The following is a 20,399-nucleotide window of genomic DNA, read 5'->3' as shown; positions in this document are numbered from 1 at the left end:
CCACTGCCACCACGTTCTCATGGCTCAGCATGCCATGGCATCGCTGGCAAGGCCTGCAATGTGGGGATCCTGCCACTGCCACCAGGTTCCCATGGCTCAGCAACTCCACTGCCCCTGCCACAGGGGGTTTGAAAGAGGAAGGATCTAAACTGTTCTCAGTGGTGGCAGATGACAGAACAAAGGGCAGTGGTCTCAAGTTGCAGCAAGGGAAGTTTAGGTTAGATATTAAGAAGAATTTTCTCACTAGGAGGGTAGTAAAACACTGGAATAGGTAACCTAGAGAGGTGGTATGCACCCAATGGTGCCAAAGTAGCTGGCGCCTCATATAGTTCAACCAGTTGTGAAGTTTTGTTCACCTTTTTGCAGTAGACGTTCAGGTACTAGGTACCCACTTGCAATAAGCCTTTGACTCACCCACCATGCCTTGATTTCAAACAAAAAGATTAAGATAAGGGAGGTTCCTGTGCTGATTCAGAGTATCTTGAGCATGCTTCCAACTGTGGTGGTTCCATAGGGCTCCACCTCCCTTATATCCCATCCACTCACCAACCGAGCTTGCTGGACACAGATGTTATCAATCACAGTGGAATGCAGATAGTACTTTTTTCCTTGTTTAACTCTTATTACTTCAATGAGGCCAGGGACAACCCTGTACCATGGATCTTGCATTCCCTTTTTGGCCTATGGATTCCATCTACTATGGGTCTACCAGTATTCTGGGTCCCATGACTCTCTTAATTAATTCTGGTATGTACATACATATATATCAATTCATCAATAATTAAAAGAAGATAACAATTAATAAAAGGAAAATGAAATCACTGATTGATTCATCATGACTCTCCTCCAGTCACATCAATTTCATCATCAAACTCTATTTGGAGGGTTCACCCCTCCTAATCAATCAAATGTGTCCCTTTTATCTGGTATGCAGAGATCAGCTCCAACTCAGAGGGGGGAGTGGGGAGGACTCCTCAAACTTCTACATCTCGCACTTCCCCCCTGAAGAGTCATTCCATCACTGAACTCCGGCATGAGACTTCTTTGGCTTTCTACCCCGGAGGGTCAGTCTTCCAGTGGCAGGGGGTTGGGGTCTATGTGGAACTCCTCTCTCTCCTTCCCTGAACTGTTTGATTTCTGGAGGTTTAATGCTAATGAATGTAAACTGGAAGGTATAAATATATGAACAAACTGATGTTCTGGGCCACTTCCCAGTTTGGTGGGGACCCGCCTGAAGTTGCCTCCACTCCAATAAAGCTGTTGAACACAGTGAGTGCTTGTGCTTGCTTCACGAGTGGTCGTGATCATGATTCTGTGGGCAATTGGTTCATCGCTCCCTAGTTCTTGGGCCTCACATGGAGTCGAGGTTTAACAGAAAGGAACTAAGAACAGGCTTTGCCTCTTATGCATTCAGAGGTGTCATTTAAGAACCCGTATCTATTCAGTCACCGTTAATTACAAATTGAAAAGGCATCCTGGGATTGACTGGGTTCCTTATGTTTATCCAATATACTTCAGGCTTAAAAAGAATGGGGCCCAAGGTGCTATGGGAGTTTTTATTCACAATATAAGCTGTGTTTGATTAAGCAACGGCACCAGTGCCAGTTTCCACATAGTGACAACCAGTGCTGAACAAATTGATGTGCCACCTTAATGCTACATGATTGATTGAATTTTTCCTGCTGCTGGGGTTTTTTGGGGTGTTTTTGTTTAGTTTTTTTGCCATTGCCTTCCCTCAGGACACAATTGCTCTGAGCATGACCCCTTTTGCTTTGCACATCAAGTAAAGGAAAATCACCCCTCACTGCATTTGTGGGGACAGATATTGATCTTGGACATAGTGATGCAAATCCACAGTAACACCACTGGAGTTGGCAAAGTTACTCTAAACACAAGCCTGTGGAACTGAGGTCAGAATCTGGTTATGGGTCTCCAAGCTTTAATTCTTGTACCACACAACAGAAAACAGGATGCCTAAAGCCCTGGCTCTGCAACATACACTAAGCCATTTGGTCAGAAATGAGAATTTATGATTATTTATTACTGCCACTTATAGTGTGGAATGTTGATATATGTCACAGTCTCAATACATTTTCTTAATGGTCACATCTATGCCAAATGTATTGATGTTTTTTCAACATATTAGGAGCATAAATATCAACATTTAATTTTCATAAAAGCTTTTTTTTAAAGGAGATATAAAGCCTCTTCCCATAACTCAGCTAATGTTCATTCTCTGCAACAAATGTTTTATGCTTGTTATGTGTTATAGATTCAACATCTAGTTTTTAAATGAATGGAACTCTGTTCATAAAGTATAGGGTTATGCAAGCATGAGCTGAGTGATTGTGAGGGAGAGGGCAGGTGAACCCAAATAAAGGCAGAAAAATATTGCTGCTGGGAGAAGAAAAAACTAAGCGAAATCTTGTCAGCTAACATAGCATACTGAGGGAAAGTTGATATATTGCAATATATTAGAGGTCTTTTATCATGATAAGCTGAATGAGGAAATCTAGGTTTTAGCTGCAGCTGGAAGCCAAGTTCTGTCTTTCAAGCAGGGACCTAGTCAAAGAAATCTCAGCCTTCATGGCCACTGCAGGCTTGGAAATCATTTGCTATTATACATACTGTAGTTACTTTATCCAACAGGACTTCTTAGGGCTTATGCTGTTGCACATCTTAAGGTGCCAGTGTTGACCATACACTAGCTATCTATTACCCACTGTGTGTTCCCAAAAGTGTCACTGGTACCTAAGGGAATCTTCCTGCCTTATACCTTGGCATGACAACTGTAGTCAGGAAAGGAGGAGCTGCTGATCCTTCTCACAATATAATAACTGAAAGGACAGGAGGCCTTTGAGATACTTCACCCAGTATGCAAACTAGAGAAAATATGTGACATCCTACTGCACAGAGTCTCCTTTGCAGTTAATGTATTTTAGGAGAAAGCTATATTTTATTGTAAGCTCTCAGGCAGGCATGAAGTCTTGCTTTGTCTTTTTCTCTTGAATCTTCCTACTGATCACTAACCCATTTGACTTCTTCAGTTATAATATTCATTTTCTAGACTCCAACAAGTCTTATAAATAAATAGGACTTTAGTACCATCAGGCATTATCATTCACCTGTATGGAGGCAAGGTCTGTATAATAAAGGAACAACTAGGATATTAAGCTCCACAATTTGTCGAAATCCTAAAAAATATATTTTTCTACACTAGTTAGATCTCAATTCTAGCCACTTCCATTCCTTGCACAGCTAACATAGTCTATTAATATCCATATAGGGAGGTCTGTAACATGGTTTCTGTGGAAGTGGAGAGATGTTATCACTGCAGAGATGGAATAGTAGTCTTTTTTTATAGATAGCATCTACATTTTCCAGCAAATCTAGTCCTGTTTTATTTGCAAATTGTTATCTTGCTGATGATACAGCTTTTGCTCTTCATCTTTTACAGTATGTAATTGATCACTAAGTCACATGATATTTCTATTTCCTGACTGGCAGATAAACTTTTTTTTAAAACAAGGGAATGATGACAGTTGAATGAAGAGCAAATGAAGAAGAGTAAACATTCATAATTACAAATATATTTCCTTGTATGCAAATAAGGGCATTCATAAAATTAACAGTCATTCGCTGGCCATGCATGGAAATAAAATTCCCCTTGTGCGTATAAAAAGAGGGGTGGGGAAGAAACATGAACAAAATAAGCAGCTATTCAGAATTCAAACAGATTTTCTCAAATGTTCATGGTGCAGTATTAAACCAGTTCTACATTTAAAAAATAATTCAGTGTCAGCATTTTGGCTCTTGAATGATGAAAGATACTTTTAAACATTTCTGTCATCACCAGCTTAAATGATACCAGTTTCTACTGGATTTAAGCAAATAGTTTTTGGTAGCCTGGGGTCTTAAGTATAAGGCTTTTCATGTATAGTCTGCTACCTATTTATCTCTAGCTTCTTCATTTATATATTTATATGGCACTCATCATAGTGGTTTCCAAGCACCTATGTAATGGTATATCCTCCCTTTTCTTACAAAGCGGGAGCAGCAGTCTTTAATGCTTCCCATCCCTGATGATTTTATTAACTGAAGTTTAATTACTTCCACTGCTTTGTACAGTGTAATCCAGTGCTCATTTACTCCCCACAATTATTAACATTCAGAAGAATTAAAATTGGGTGTATTTGCCTGAGTACACAATGAGCATGAAGTAAGGCTAAGCCTAATTAATTTCACTCTGTCATATAGCAAAGCCACATGTTAGAAAAAAAATCTCTGTGGCTGGATTCTTATTTACATTTAGGCCCTCATATAAGTCTGGCTGCCTGCATTGACCTGTGTGTGGGGAAATGTGTATTGTCTTTTTTAAGTTTCCTTTACTTTAGGAGTGACCTTAGTGTAAATTAGTCAAGATCCTGATAAATCAACCTTAAATAGTCTAATTAAAGCTTAATCTAGTTCATATTTTAGTCAGCAATAAAACTTCCATTGACTTTGATGGAAATTGGACTAAACTCTTAGACTGCGTCTAGACAAGCAGGGCTATGTGGTGTGTCACACTGCAGACCCATCTGCAACATCGCACACCATACAACAGGCATTTCCCGCACCTTGGGGATGTCCCGGGGTCAAAAAAGCCCATGGAGAAAAACACGGGGCAGTGCACATGGCACACGTGGTGGTGTCTTCCTCACCCAACCACTGCCACTGTCATCGCTGTTCCCAGCTGAGCCACAGGCTCCAAAACTGCTCCTGCTTGCTCCAGCTGGGCTCAGCTAGGGACAATGATAGTGGCAGTAGATGGGTTCCCCCTCTCTGCACTTGCTCCTGGACTGGCAGGGGACACTCAAGGGGGATTGGGCAGAGGGGAACCTGTCTGTTGTTGCAGCTACTGCTGCTGCCATTGCTGCTGTTGCCAGCTAGAACAGGGCAAAAGTGGCTCTGGAACCCCACCACCACCACCAGGGACAGCAGCAGAAGCAGGCAGCAGCAGAGGAAGGGAATGAGAAAGGAAGGGACAAGCTGCTGAGCATGGAGGCAAAGGGAGGACGTGGAAAGGCTGGTGAGGGACAAGGAGGACAGGGTTCTCACTTAAGATAGAGACTGTAAAAAGTCCCTGCTTCTGCTCCTGTGGTCTTCCCATCCTGGCTGATGGGGTGAGGAGTGTTACAGTTTGGGATGTTAGGAGGACTGAACAGACATCAGTCATGGAACACTGTGTGTCCCCATATAACACTGAGCTTGTTCACAGAGGACCAACTCAAAATAGTACTTGATTTTCCCAGTGTGCTTTTGAAATGTTCCAGGAAGATTAAGCTGGTTTTAAGTGGCATGTCCATCTAGACTTCTGGGGATTAAAGTGTATTTAGAACCTTCTACATGTCACTTCTGTCCATACCCCTAGACTGCACTTCCTAGCAATTATCTTGTCTGGCATGTAGGAATTTTAGACCTGCATTTTCAAATCACTAGTGATCTGTGACAATACAGTGTTGGGTGTCCATCCTGACATACCCTCTACATGCCAGATATTCAGAACATGCTGAAAATTCACCTTCTACAAATCAGTGCCCTTCAAAGTTTCTCAGACTGCACACCCCAAAATTGGTGCATTCCCACTCACTGACCACTTCTGAAAACTAGGCTAGAGTTTTCTAGTATGAGAGGATTTGCCAAAGGGAAATAGGCTGAATCTTTTAGACAAACCATCATCCTCTAAAATGCATCATTCTAGTAGCCTTGACTGACCCTTTAGAGAGGACTGCCTGCATCTGGTTGCTAAAGAATTTACTGTAGAAAGCTATTACCTTATTATTTTATTCCTGACTGCTTTCCATATAGTGGGATGATAAGAGATTGCTTTTTCTGCCTGCTGTCAATAAATGACCTGCTATAACCAGGCACTCTAAAATGAATCATAACACTGTCAGTATGTGCCCAGACAATTACTAAGGAGCTAAACATTCTGAGGCAATCTGTGGCAGTATTTGTTGTTCTTTCCAAGTACAGTGATGACTCTGTTTTTTGTCATTTGAGTGGGTGAAGTGGGCATTACTATCTAATAATAAAGTAGGAGTAGAGGAGGAAGGAAATGAGGTGCAACATGCCATCAGCTGTTCCCATCTCACTCTTGTTTCATTTTTGACACTGAAGAGAATGGGAGTGTTACAGGATGACAGGTAATATAGGACACTGACTAGGTATGTACAGTGCTTCTGTGGAGTTACTCTGGTATCAGACATATGAACTCCACATAAGAGTTACAGAGGTATTGAGCTGAGTCATGACAGTGTGAAAATATCAATACCAACTGAGAAATAAGTGCACTTGAACCCAATAGAACTAAGAATTGTGGTATCACCAGATGCGGCATCCAGCAAGGACAAAGTCTATGAGCATTTGCAGCAGTAGGTTTGGCTGGTATTTGTGATCTGTGGTTGTTAGGTGAAATTAACAACAAAACCAAATCTGAGTGATAGAATAAGTGTGGGTCATTGGCAGTAAGCACATGCTAAAAGGCAGATGGGAACTCCAGGGCATTCAGTTTTTCTACTGACTTCACTGGTAGCAAGTTCAAAGTGCTAAGGGGTTGCTGTTTGTATTTCTCTATTTACATGTTTCATAGATTCATAGATTGTATAAGGGGCTGAAAGGGACCTCGCAAGATCATCGGGTCCAGCCCCCCTGCACTAGGCAGGAAAAATAGCTGGAGTCAGGTGACTCTAGCGAGGTGACCATCCAGTCTCCTCTTGAAGATTTCCAGGGTAGGTGATTGCACCATCTCTGAAGGGAGCTTATTCCACAGTCTGTACACCTTAACCGTGAAGAAGTTTTTCCTAGTGTTAAGCCTGAAATGTTCTTCCAGGAGTTTGTGGCCATTACTCCTGGTTTTCCCCAAGGATGCCCTGGTGAACAGCTGTTTGCTGCGTCCTTGATTTACTCCCCTGCTACCAAGTCCTTTCTCAACCTTCTCTTTTTTTAGGCTGAGGAGGCCCAAGTCCCTCAGCCTTTCATCATATGGCTTGCCTTGCAAGTCTCTGATCATATGGGTGGCTCTTCTCTGGACTCTCTTAAGCTTTTACACATCCTTGCTGAAGTGCGGTGCCCAGAACAGGATGCAGTACTCGAGCTGCAGTCTCACCAATGCTGAGTAAAGCAGAAGAATCACTTCTTTTGTTTTGCTTGAGATGCATCGGTTGATGAATGGCAGAGTATTGTTTACCCTGCTGGCTACAGCATCACAGTGATGGCTCATGTTCATACTATGGTCTATTATTACCCCTAGGTCCCTTTCAGTTCTGGTGTTGGTCACTGTGGTGTCCCCGAGCCTGTAAGTATGTTGGGGATTGTTTGTCCCCATATGGAGCACTTTACACTTCTCAATGTTGAACTTCATCTGGTTCCAATCTGCCCAACTTGCCAGCCTGTCTAGGTCTGCCTGTATCTGCAGCCTATCTTGAAGCATGACCATGGTCCCCCATAACTTGGTATTGTCCATGAACTTGGCCAGTGAGCTCTTCACCCCCACATCCAAATCATTGATAAAGATGTTGAAAAGCACTGGACCAACCACGGATCCCTGAGGGACACCACTGGCCACTTCTAACCAAGATGACATAGATCCATTCATTAGAATTCTTTGGATCCTACCCCACAACCAGCTTCCTACCCACCTAACTGTTGAGCAGTTAAGCCTGAAATCCACCAATTTTCCTGTGAGAACATCATGGGATACCAGATCAAAGGCCTTTTGGAAGTCTAGGTATACAATGTCGACCTCCTCTCTCTTATCCAGGTGGCGAGTTACCTGGTCATAGAAGGAGATGAGATTGGTAAGACAAGACCTGCCCACGATGAAGCCATGCTGGCTGTCATTCAGAATCCTACCTTCTGCAAGCATATCATACATAGACTCCTTCCTGAATTTTTTCAGGATTTTCCCTAGGATAGAAGTTAAGGTAATTGACCTATACAGAGCATCTTCTGTATCAGCATCCCCACGCTGAAAAATGGCAGCGTGGGCATTCGCTGAATTTTAGTTAAAGCGCCCCCACTGCCATTTTTCAGCACAAGAACGCTGATACATGAGACACTGGAGTCTGCTGGAAGGCAGTAATTACCATGCTCTGGCAGACTGAATTAATTGAGTCTATTACAGCATGTTGGAGCAGCCTCACTGCACTTATAGGGCACACAGGTGCCCTATAAGCTTTTTCCCATTTTTATTTAAACTCTAAAAAACAAGAACCTTATACATGACTGCCCTACCCACCCTGAATTTCACAGGTAGGAAGGCAAGGTAAAAATCAGACTCTCAAATCCACCTCTATATTTTTTCAGGTTAGATCCATAATCAAAATACCATGTTTTTTGGATTCAGCTCATATGCTGTCCAAGAAGGAGAAACTCTTACCAAAAAAAATCAGATGAACTTGTGAAACCTCTGCCTTTTAAGGCATAATCAGGTGAAAACATTTTGTACAATTTCAGTGTCATTGAACCAGATTCTAAACCTTAGTCCCAATCTAATATGGATCTGGAAACAAATGTGGTCTTTTCATACTGTATCACTCTCATGCACACACGTGATCTACCAATTATTTAAATACTTTTGTTTTTAAGAAGAGGTGTAGCTAATACCTCCTGTGTAAGCCTTGCTATTACATATTAAGTCAAATTCCTCTGGGCATGTCTACATGTCCCCCTACAGCAGCATAGTTATGCATTATCTCACTGTATGGTGCAGTACATCAATGTAGCAATCACATGTGTCTACACATGATTGGCAGCTATGTCACCATAGCAGTGCGCTCCCTCAGTATAGCACACTGCTATGATAACATAGCGGCCAAATTTAACCATGTGCCGCACACATGATGCAGCAACCACCCATACTGCGCCATGCTTTAGTACTTGCAAAGGAAGTAAAGCTACACAAGACACCAAAGGAAGTAATAAAGCGCAGTGCTATAGCAATGTCACCATACAGTGATGTGTAGACACACCCTCTTGAGACCTGGTCCACATGGTTTAAGTATTATGTTTAGTATTCATGAGTGATGGAGCTAAGTTTCATTTTTCTTGTATTTCTGTCCAGTTTGGAACATTATGATAGAATCCTAGCCCTCCCAAAAGGCACAATGAAGTTATGGAACCATCAATTTGCAAAAGTAGCATGATCAACCATAATACTTCCTTGAGAGAATTAGCATGTGTGTCTCCTGCACATTCTTCAGCAAATGCAAATGATTACAATGAAATAAAAGTAATAATTATTTGAAGGCTGAGCATTCCAAGAGCTTTTAAAAGTGGTTGTTTTTGAAGTGATGGATAACTGAATAGAATGGAGAGTTCCATGCAAGAAGGTGTTCAACCATCTTGTTTCACTATGAGAAATATAGTTAAAACTCTACAGGAGTAGTAGAAAATAATTTGGGAGCCAAAGTAAGTGATCTACAAAATTGTCCTTGGGGAAGAGTTAATTAGTTATATCAGTACAAATCACTTCCCCATCTTCTCCTGCTTCTCATTCGATTCCTCCTCTGGGCTTTATAATGTTAAAATTGGAAATATAGTGAAATAAGGCAATAACTGGAAACTCCCAACACAAAAGTCTGATTGGAAGAAATTCAAAAGAACAATATGGAGAATGGACTGTACCACACAGAGTATGTCCACACAAGACACTTTACTGTCCAGTAGACTAATCTACTAAATAGTAAATTGTCACTATGTAAATGAGCACAGAGCCCCCCCATGCAGTGGGGGCAGTGGGGGGCAGTGGGGCTTGCCCCCCACCTGGCAGCACCTGCTGCTGAGCCAGGGCTTTTTTTCCCCCAAGTGCTGGGAGCTGGGGCGGCGGGGGCAGGGCAGCCATTGCTGGGCTGGGAGAGGCGTGTGGGATGGGCCTGGCCTGGCTGATTTGGAGATTCAGCCAAATCAAATCAGGACAGTGATTCAAATCACCAAATGGAATCACTGTCCCCTGAATTGGCCGCATCTGAAGCAAATACTAGCCGCTTTGCGCAGGCCTACTTGAAACCTCCTTCTGGTAGTTTCTGTCAACTGTATAGCTTTCCGTCAGTGGGTCTGAATTTGAAAAAGGATTCTGAAGTTTCATGGCCTGTATTTTCTCTTGGGAAAAAAGTAAAATATATTTTACTGTGTCAGAAAATTTTTTGCTTATGATGCAATAATGACTCTGAAGATCTGTAGGAATATTTTATCATGTTTTCAAGTTCTTCTTATTTTCAGATAACAACAGACCACTGTCCTTTAAGCATTTAGAGCATCTATACATACACATTTTTGAGCTCCAACACCCCAGAGTTCCGTCTTGTTAGATCGGACTCTATTAATTGAGTCTGCTCTCCACGCAAGCTGACACACACTGCACTGCATTGCGTGCAGTTGTATAAGCAGTGAAATGTGTTTTAGTTCAAAAGCACACCACCACCATTTTCTCAACAGTGACATGCATTTCACTGCTCATGCAACTGTCTGATTAAAAAGTGCTTTTTAAGACAAAAATTGAGACTCATGGATCTTGTTTTAATTGTAAAATTACAGTAGCAAAAAAAGTGGCATAATGGAACATAACGTCATGCTAGGTGACTCTAATGATAAACTCTATCCTTTTCAAAGGAAATTATTTGTTTGCATTGCATATAGTCATCAACCTTCTTGTCTTAACTCAATTAGGCACTGATCTTTGCCTAAATAAAATGGGCAAGGGGTTTCATTAGCCTGATAGATAAAGGCTTAAAACCATCGTGGTTAACAATTAGGATTCGACCTACCTGGTAGGTAAATTATTTCACATCTTGCCCCTTCCTAGGAAGGATTTTGGTGTTAACTACTATTAGAAGCAGAATACTTGAAAAGATGGACCTGTGTCAGACTCAGTATAATCAGTTCTGTTAAGGTTACAAAAATAAAGCAAGACAACAATCTCAGATAAAATGCTCTACTGGGACAAATCAAAGAATGGAGCTATGCCAGTTACATCAGCTGAGAATTTTAGCTTTCTGTGTCTTGACTGTTAATTATCACTTTGGGCCTTGTTCCCAATTAACATATTTTTGTTTTTTCTAGAAAGATCTGTTTCCCATGAATGCAATATCTTGTGTGCTACTCACCTTTATCTTTTATTTCTGAGATCCTTGCTGGTTCTACTGAGAGAGAAAATAGCAAATGGAAGGTGTTGCAATAGTAGATCTTTGTTTAAAGAGTGGGAGTAAGACCAGGGATTTTCATAATGAAATACAAAGCAATATTGCCTTGTTTTAAAAACAACAGTGAAGTGATTGTCATTTTTTTCTTTCAAGATAAGGCACGTTAAGAATTGTTGATGCTAGTGCTGGTAGATCTTGGAAACAGATGTATGAAGTTTAGTCCTTTGTAATTCAGTAATGAGGGGGTTGTTGTTTGCAAAGCTACTTTCAGGCACTTCTAACACAAAGTAATTATTAGTTCATTCCTCCTCTCTTGTGAATAATGGAAATCTCAGGAACCAGAGAGGCTGATTTAGTGAGTCAGTGCAGTATTAAAGTAGAAAGATTACTGGAGTGAATACTAACAAAGCTGTTGTCATGATTGTACCGCTCAGTGACGAGGAGCATCCTCAGAATGTCCATAGCTGCTTCCTTTTCAGAACAGCTTAGCTGAATCTGTTATTAGTAGTCCTATGAGCCTTTAGTTGTTTTATGAGCCTGGTAAGTATAGTAGATTTTGCCTAATTCTTAACCAAGTGGCAGTCACTACAGTAATACTGACTCTTAAATAGGTAGGCTTCTAGGTCCCTGAGTATCTTCCAGTCTTACAGCTACATAATACTTTCAAAATTTCACTAACTAATCCCCTCAGTTCAGTATTCCATGTTCTCCACAGCCTGTGCCTAGCCAGTGGCCATTATTCTAGGTGTAATTTAAGCCAAGCTTCTCTGCAATTATATTCTGAGAGTGTGTTTGTGCAATGGGGAGGTATAACAGTTCTCCTTCCAGCCAGTGCCTCAGCCGGGAGCACGCTATGTCAATTGCATAGGCCTCTTTCAAAGGTGAGGCTGCTTCTTCCAGTCCTCTACCTGATGATTGGTGGTCCTGTGTTCTAGGGTCAAGATTGTCTCAATTCATAAGCTGTCTTATTAATGGGTTTTATATTCAAAGCCTTCTTTCTGGCACTCTCCAGGCTCAGACTTTTGTAGAGGGTTCAGCATGGAACCGGAACTGAGACAGCTGTTCGAGTTACTGAGTCAGTTGTCCTTGGAGTTCATAGAAATTTTAGGACCATTTGAGCAAATGGAAATCCATCCTTAACAGGTACATTTTTCCTAAGCTGAGAGTGCTGCCAAATATGCTTAGTGAAAGTCATTAATTCTAGCAACTTTTTAGTTGCAGAGTAGATATTCTCTGCTTTGTTAAAGGTCCTGATGATGTGTGTAGTTATTCTTTCTTTGTCTCCCTGTAGTTTTGTCAAGATGGAACCAATGCCAACTTCACTTGCATGAAGAATAGCTGGAGATTTAGTACAAAGCTGCCAAGATTGGTGCAGACATGAGTCTTTCTAGGTCCAGAAAAGCTTATTGGCCTGGATCAATCCACTTAAATGTCCTCCCCACCTTGGCCAGTTTACGTAGTAGCTGTGCAGTGGTGACAGACAAAGACTATCCAGTGGTAGGAAGCCAAGGTGATAAATCGCATTTCATTTTGATGATCGAATGTGACACCAGCCAGGACTGAATAGCTTCTACATTTCCAGAGGACATCATCCAAATGTAATCCCTTGTGATAACATGCCCTGGATAATGTGTCTTGTCAAAACACAGATTGCATTTACTGGCTTCACCTTTAACTTGTCTTGGGGGAGTCTTTCTGGCATGATTTCAGAGTACTGCATATGTTCTTCAAACAACATTTTACAAAACATACAGCAGGAAAGAAATGCTTTTAAATATTCTCTTGGAATATTCTAGGAGCATTAAAGAATCCCAAAGACATTATATTAAACTCAAAGGAGGCCTGTTTGATGAGAAATACCATCTTCTATTGTTCAAGTGGGTACCAGAACACCACTGCTTTCTAATAGCCACTGTCTAAGTCCAGAAGGAAAACCAAAAGTTCTTCACTGGCAATTCTAGATGTATTTATCATTCATAAGTATTTGTTATAGTAGTTGTTTTCTTTTCAACTATCAGTTGTGCACATTTATCAGTGCTCCTCTTTTTTTCTACAACTATGACTATGATACAAGACTGTGATGTGGTCCATTTTGTTTATAGAGGGCTAAATGATGACTCTACCATCATTTATCTGCATCAACATTGCAGCTTTTTACTGAACTCTGATGATGCTTTGGGATGTCATCATGGGTGATCTAAATTACCCAGACATCTGCTGGGAGGAGCAGTCAGCCAGGTCAAACCCCTCACGGAAGTTCCTTGCTGAGATACAGGACCTCCACTTAACCCAGGAGGTGCACAGTCCTACCAGGGGGAATGCCCTCCTGGACCTGGTTCTGGCCACAGGTGATGACCTGGTGAGGAGACTCCATGTTCTTGACCACCTGGGTGACAGTGATCATCGCCTACTGGAATTCACCATACAGCGCAGGGTGTCAAAGGCCTGCAGCAAGGCAGTAGCCCTTGACTTCAAGAGGGCCAACTTCAACGAGTCGAGGAGATTGGTAGGAGAGGCACTGGGGTCCTGGAAGGTTGGGGAACTGGGTGTCCAAGATTAGTAGTCGTTCCTTAAAGAGATGATCCTCTGAGCCCAAAGGGTGACGGTCCCAACAAGAATCAAAGTGGGCAAGAGTGCTCAAAAGCCCCCCTGGCTCACCAAAGGCATTCGGGAATGCCTGAAAGTCAAAAAAGAGGCATGCACCCAGTGGAAGGGAGAGGCTATCACCAAAGAGGAGTATACCTCCATCGCTCGGGCTTGTAGCGGGGCTGTTAGGAAAGCTAAGGCAGATACGGAACTAGGGCTAGCATCAAGGATCAAAGACACCAAAAAGTCCTTTTTTAAATACATAGGGAGTATGGAGAAAGCACTGGGTAATGTGGGGCCCCTGTGGGATGCGTTTGGCAATCTGGTGGTTGCACCAGAGGAAAAGGCAGACCTTTTTAACAATTTCTTTGCCTCCATTTTTTTGTGCAGGGACTGGGACTCCCCAACTGAGATTCAGGATGGACTCAGGAAAGACTCTGCCAGGCTTAGGGTCAGGGAGGACTGAGTTAGGGAACTTCTGGAGGGGCTGGATGTGTTCAGATCAGCAGGTCCAGATGCTCTCCACTCCAGGGTGCTGAGGGAATTGGCAGGGGCTATTGAGGGCCCCCTTGCACGGCTTTACAAGCACTCATGGTGCTCTGGCCAAGTTCCAGATGATTGAAGGAAAGCCAATGTAGTCCCCATTTTCAAAAAAGGGAGGGGGAGGACCCGGGCAACTATAAGCCTGTTAGTCTTACTTCGATCCTGGGGAAGCTCTTTGAGAAGATTATCCAGAAGCACATCTGGGAAGGACCAGCAGGGGGAGACGATGCTTAGGGGCAACCAGCATGGGTTCATTAGGGGCAGGTCCTGGCAGACCAACCTGATTGCCTTCTATGATCAGGTCACAAAATCATTGGATGTAGGTGTTGTGGTGGATGTAGCCTTTCTGGACTTTAGGAAGACCTTTGACACTGTCTCCCACCCCATTTTCATTAAAAAACTAGGTGACTGTGGCATTGATGCCTGCACAGTCAGATGGGTCACAAATTGGCTAAGGGACCGCACCCAGAGAGTGGTGGTGGATGGGTCATATTCGACCTGGAGGGATGTGGGCAGTGGGGTCCATGGGCCCGCACTGTTTAATCTCTTTATTAGTGACTTGGATGATAGGGTGAAAAGCACCCTGTTCAAATTCACTGATGACACCAAGATCTGGGGCAAGATGGGCACGCTAGAAGGGAGGGCAGGATACAGCTGGACCTGGACAGGTTACACGGGTGGGTGAATGAGAATAGGATGGGATTCAATACTGACAAGTGCAGGGTGCTGCACTTGGTCAGTAAGAACCAGCAGCATGCCTATAAGCTGGGGAACTCCCTTCTCAAAAGCACAGTGGCAGAAAGAGACCTTGGAGTCATTATCAATTCCAAAATGTGAACATGGGCCACCAACGTAAGGACATGGTCAGTAAGGCCAACCACACCTTGTCATGCATCCACAGATACATCACAAGCAGGGCCAAGGAGGTGATCCTCCCCCTCTATTCGACACTGGTCAGGCCACAGTTGGAGTACTGCATCCAGTTCTGGGCGCCGCACTTTAGGAGAAATGTGGCCAGTAGCAAGAGGGTCCAGAGGAGGGCAAGCAGGGCAGACCCTATGAGGAGAGGCTACAGGACCTGAACCTGTTCAGTCTTCACAAGAGAAGTCTGAAAGGGGACCTGGTGGCCGTCTACAAATTTACCAAGGGGCACCAGCAGGGAATGGGAGAGACCCTGTTCATCCAAGCACCTCCTGGAGTAACAAGGAATAACAGCCATAAGTTGTTTGAAAGTAGGTTCAGGCTGGACATTAGAAGACACTATTTCACAGTCAGGGCAACTAGGATCTGGAACCAACTTCCAAAGGAAGTGGTGCTGGCTCCTACCTTGGACGTCTTTAAGAGGAGGTTTGACAGTTACCTAGCTGGGGTTATATGAGCCCAGTATTCTCTCCTGCCCAGGGCAGGGGATCGGACTTGATAATCTACTTAGGTCCCTTCCGACCCTACATCTATGAATCTATGAATCTTCCATTGTCCCAACCTTAAAGTTTTAGCACCTTAAGTTTCAATCTGGGTGATGTAAGTCCTTAGTGTAACACCAAAGTAACTGCTGGGGTAGGTTATAAACTGCCTTGCAGGTTATTTAGGTGACAGTTGCCCTTAATCCCAAAATGTCCTTTTTCCTACATTTGTTTCTCTCCAGTATTGCATGGCTCAGACTCTTTCTTTTTCCAGTGTATTGCTGAATAATTTATATTTCTTATGCCATTGTTTGATATACAGCTATGTCTGGATAGAAGATATCTAGCCCCATGCCCTGCTACATATTTTGCATTTCTGTTGTTGCATAGTCAACTATCACCTGGACACAGCCTCTAAGACTTTTGTCCATGACCCAGGCCACAAATACTTCCTGGGATTTGAGGGTCTTTTGGACCTTCTTGTGTGTTTCCTTTAATCAATCCAGGAATAATTTTTTTGCTTCCCAGGGATAGCATAACATCGTTTTAGTTGGAGAATAATTATTACACCTCACCCTTACAGCTATCATGGCCAACTTGTCCTCTTTGATGATATCAAAGCATCAGATGAAATCAGCCCCAATAGAGTTTTCAGGGAAGCTTCTGTGAAATTCACAGACTAGATGGAAGGTATATAAAATAGCAATAGCTGTTCCATATTTCCACAACCATAATTAGCATTTGGTTTAAAACCTGGACTGCCCAATTAAAAGTCCTCAGGGTTCTCTACTTTCCCTTGGTGGCTCTTTCCCCAAATTCCTGCATGCAGTACAAACCTGTGGCATGTAATCTCTCAGAATTGGACATGGATGTTCATTTAACTCCTAGTGATATAATGTTCTGTGCTTGAGCTCATTGGCAGATATGGTTTCTTCATTTGGTTCTACAAGTTGGAGGCAGGAGATCTGAACCTTGTTCTCCAGTCTTGGCAGCAACTTTTATTTCCTTCTACAGCCTCTGTGGTTAGCTCTAGTTTTATAGGAATCCTGATGGACATTTCAGCTATCATAAAGAGAAACCCATCTGGACCTCTCACATAGGCGATGTATAGGGAGGGTATGGAGGGGCATGTGCCCCCCCCCCTCCCCCTGCAGTGATTGGCCCTGACCTGCCAGGGAGTGGAGGTACTGAGTGAAGTGCCAGCTGGTGCCCTCCATGAGATTGACCCCAGCTGGCACTAAGAAGCACTGGTGGCACTGAGAGAAGTGCCAGTGGCACTTCATGTTTTCCACCAGCACTTCTGTTTTTTCTGCCAGTACTACGATTGGCTGCTGGGGAATGCCCCCCCCCCCATTGGCAATTGGCCACTGGTGTCCCCCCAGACTCTGGAGGCACCAGTCGCCCATAGTTATACAGGTCACAGTAAATCCTGCCATTCTTTCTTGTGGTTTGGAAATGTTTTTCTGTCTATCCGTCAAAAGGCATAGCCCTAAATTCCCCTTTTACTTGTCTCCTGTTGCTGATAGCTGCTTGGCTTGGTAGAGAGAATAATAAAGGTCATACTTGGCACTGAGGTATCATGTCTGTCCTTCAAATACTTCCTGCCTTGGAATAGCAGGCCATGAATATTTAGTGAGGTGGCCTCTTCTCCAATCCAGTTGGCAAGCCAGCACTACCCCTGTATATTATTTCTGTTAGGATTAAAAGAGATACTTTGGTTATCAGACTTGTTAATTTCTACCTCTTATAACTTGTCCCTATGGCATGTGAAACCAACCAAATCTGCAACAAGGAGTCTTCCATAACCTGGACCCTAACAGCATCCCAACAATTTCCACCAGACCATTGGCTACTGACTGTTACTGTGCAGCACAAACATAAGTTGCTCATTAGTGCCAGGTCTATCACAGATTAGAGGAAAGTCCTGAAGGCACCTGAACTGCTAGGGCAGGCCCTATAAGTGCTCACCATATTGGGTCCCAATAAAAAACCAGACACACAGTAAATGAATATATAAGTAAACGAGTATTTTATTAGGAATGGTTAGAAACAAAGGTTGAAAGTACAGTGGCTTAAGCAATTATTTTTAATACTATACCTATGAAGCTTGGGCCCAGGAGTATTTTTCTGCCCTTTGAACAGCCAGTACCCAATGTCCTGGTCCAACACCTGCTGAAAACATAGACTAATACTCACTGTCTGAGGTGCTTTTCAGTAATCATCTTTCAGTCCCAGGTTCTGGCTTGGTTTTACCCTTTTAGGATCCTTTCTGCTTTGTATTTTGGCTAGTAGGGCCCTGGCCAAATTCTACTGATTCCTACAAAGTCTACATAAACTTCAATCCCTCTGCAATGTCTGCCAATCCAACCCTGCTCTGGGTCTTTCTAAGAGTGTTTGTCACCTCCTGTAGCTGATAAGATATGTCTGACAATCAGTGGGAAAGTAATGCTCCATAGCAAATTCAACACAACAGGCAAATGTATACTGGTAGCTTGAGGGCTGGCAAATCTAGTGGTCCCAGTTCATATGGGGCACAACTAACTTTTTTCTGTGTTTGATTTTGAGCTTTGCACTTCAGTAATCTATTAGGATGCAAATAACTTTTCCCTAATGAGGAGATGTTCAGAGTTGGGGCTCTTCAGTATTTCCTACCATCCTCATTTATAACAAATACCTATAAGTTAGTGTGTCAGAGTTTCATTTCTCCTTTCTCTCCCTGATTATGGTAGAGGCAACCAAATCCTTGCCCTGGGAAGAACAGAAACTGGGTGCCATAGTTGATTATTTTATTTGCTTATTTGGAAGCTCTTGAAGGGAAAGAAATGACCTCTAAAAAAGACATATGGCAAGGTAATAAAGAGGTAACTGCTTACAGTTGATTAGAGTTAGCTACAGGAAAAGGGGAGTGTCTGACAGTAGGAACTCTGGAGAAATCTCCAGCAGGTATAAAAAGACTGATGACAGAACTGAGAAGAAATGTGTAGTGATTTGAGACAGAGTAGAGTAGAGTTTTTTTTCTATGCTTCTCTTTTGTTAATTACTGGGTGCATCGACACATGCAATTAGGGTGAAAAAATAAACTCTGATGCAGTGTGCCTGGGACCACAGCACATTGAGCCAAGGCAGAACAGCCCCAGGCTGGCAGGGGGTTCAGGGAGTCAGTTCCAGGCTCCAAGTGGTGGTGTAGGACAGCAGAAGGACTGGCTGGGGCACAAGAGTGCTATACTGTGGAACTAGCCAGCACGCAGCCCCTGCATTGTAGCACCCTCATGGCCCAGTGTAATTTACCATGTCACTCTTTAGACAAGCACCTTGACTTTTCAGTCTGACTTGGCACTACTGCTGCCTTCTGAGATGACAGCTTTACACACTGCATAGACCCTCAAGGTGCCAGAGGGTTCATACATTCATAGATGTTTGGGTCAGAAGGGACCTTAGCAGATCATTGAGTCTGGCCCCCTGCCCTGGACAGGAAAGACTGCTGGTGTCAGACGACCCCAGCCAGGTGCATGTCTATCCTCCTCTTAAAGACCCCCCAAGGTAGGGGAGAGTACCACCTCCCTTGGAAGCCCATTTCAGATTCTGGCAACCCTTACCAGTTCTCTCCTGCCACATCTTTGCTAGAATAAGTAGTTAAAGAGGAGGAAGATCTTACTCCTCCTTCCCTCAGTGCCTTACTGTCTTCCATGTAGTGTCTCCAACCCTGGGGCTCCGCCTCCCCTACACCCTGCTGCACACCACAACCCACCATACACATGCGCCCACACCTGCCTAACACCAACCTGATGATGTTGAGGTCTAGCCAAATCGGACTTAGAGTCTGTGTCCATGACCGGACAAAACTACAAATCGTCCATTCACTTATAGACAGACCTTAGGTCCATACTCAGTCTTTTCTTTATCTCAAGGTTCTATTGTCCATTCAGCTCCCTCCTGGGAATGTTAGGGTGGGATCACACCTTAGACTCGGTGCTTCCACTCATGTACTCACAAATTCACTTTTCGTCTAATCTTTTGTTTCTTTAGGTTCACCGTTGCTCCAGCTCCAGTCTGTGACATCAGGGATCCATGCCAGCTGCAACAGTGAGTATTGCAGCTCCGAGCCCGTTATGGTGAGGAGCCTTTCAGCATCTGGCTTCCACCAATTGCCCCTGCCAAAGCAAACCACCTCACTGTGCCACTCGTGTTCCCATGGGGAATGTTCTTCCAGTCCCCCTTGGATGTTGCTTCAGGTCATTTTTGAGCCAGCAAACATGGGCCGGGTGCCATATCATTGCCAAATCACGTGTTTACAAAGCCAGCCCAGGCCAACACTGGAATTCCACCACAATCTGTTGCTGTGCTCCACATCAACCATTGTGCCCACCGGTCCTCTGCTACAGGTAAGTTGCCTCTCATGGCAGCGTTCCTGCCCCACCCAGTCAGCCCTGTCACTGTCTACATGTGCATGACGGCAGCATAAATTACCCTTCAATAGGATGACAAGGTTCCTTGGGTTAATTTGATATCTTTTATTAGACCAACCCAAATAGTTGGAGAATATTTATTAAGCAAGCTTTCAGGTTCAAAAACCCTTCGTCAGGCTAAGGAAGTTTCAGCAGTTGGTGTGTGCTCTTCCTGGATTGAATGAAAAGTAAACAAGCCAGGGGCTGGGCTGGGCTGGGCTGGGCTGGGCTGGGCTGGG

Source organism: Alligator sinensis, unplaced genomic scaffold, assembly GCF_000455745.1.
Source record: "Alligator sinensis unplaced genomic scaffold, ASM45574v1 scaffold188_1, whole genome shotgun sequence".
Lineage (NCBI taxonomy): Eukaryota > Metazoa > Chordata > Crocodylia > Alligatoridae > Alligator > Alligator sinensis.
This window is presented reverse-complemented; position numbering follows the sequence as displayed.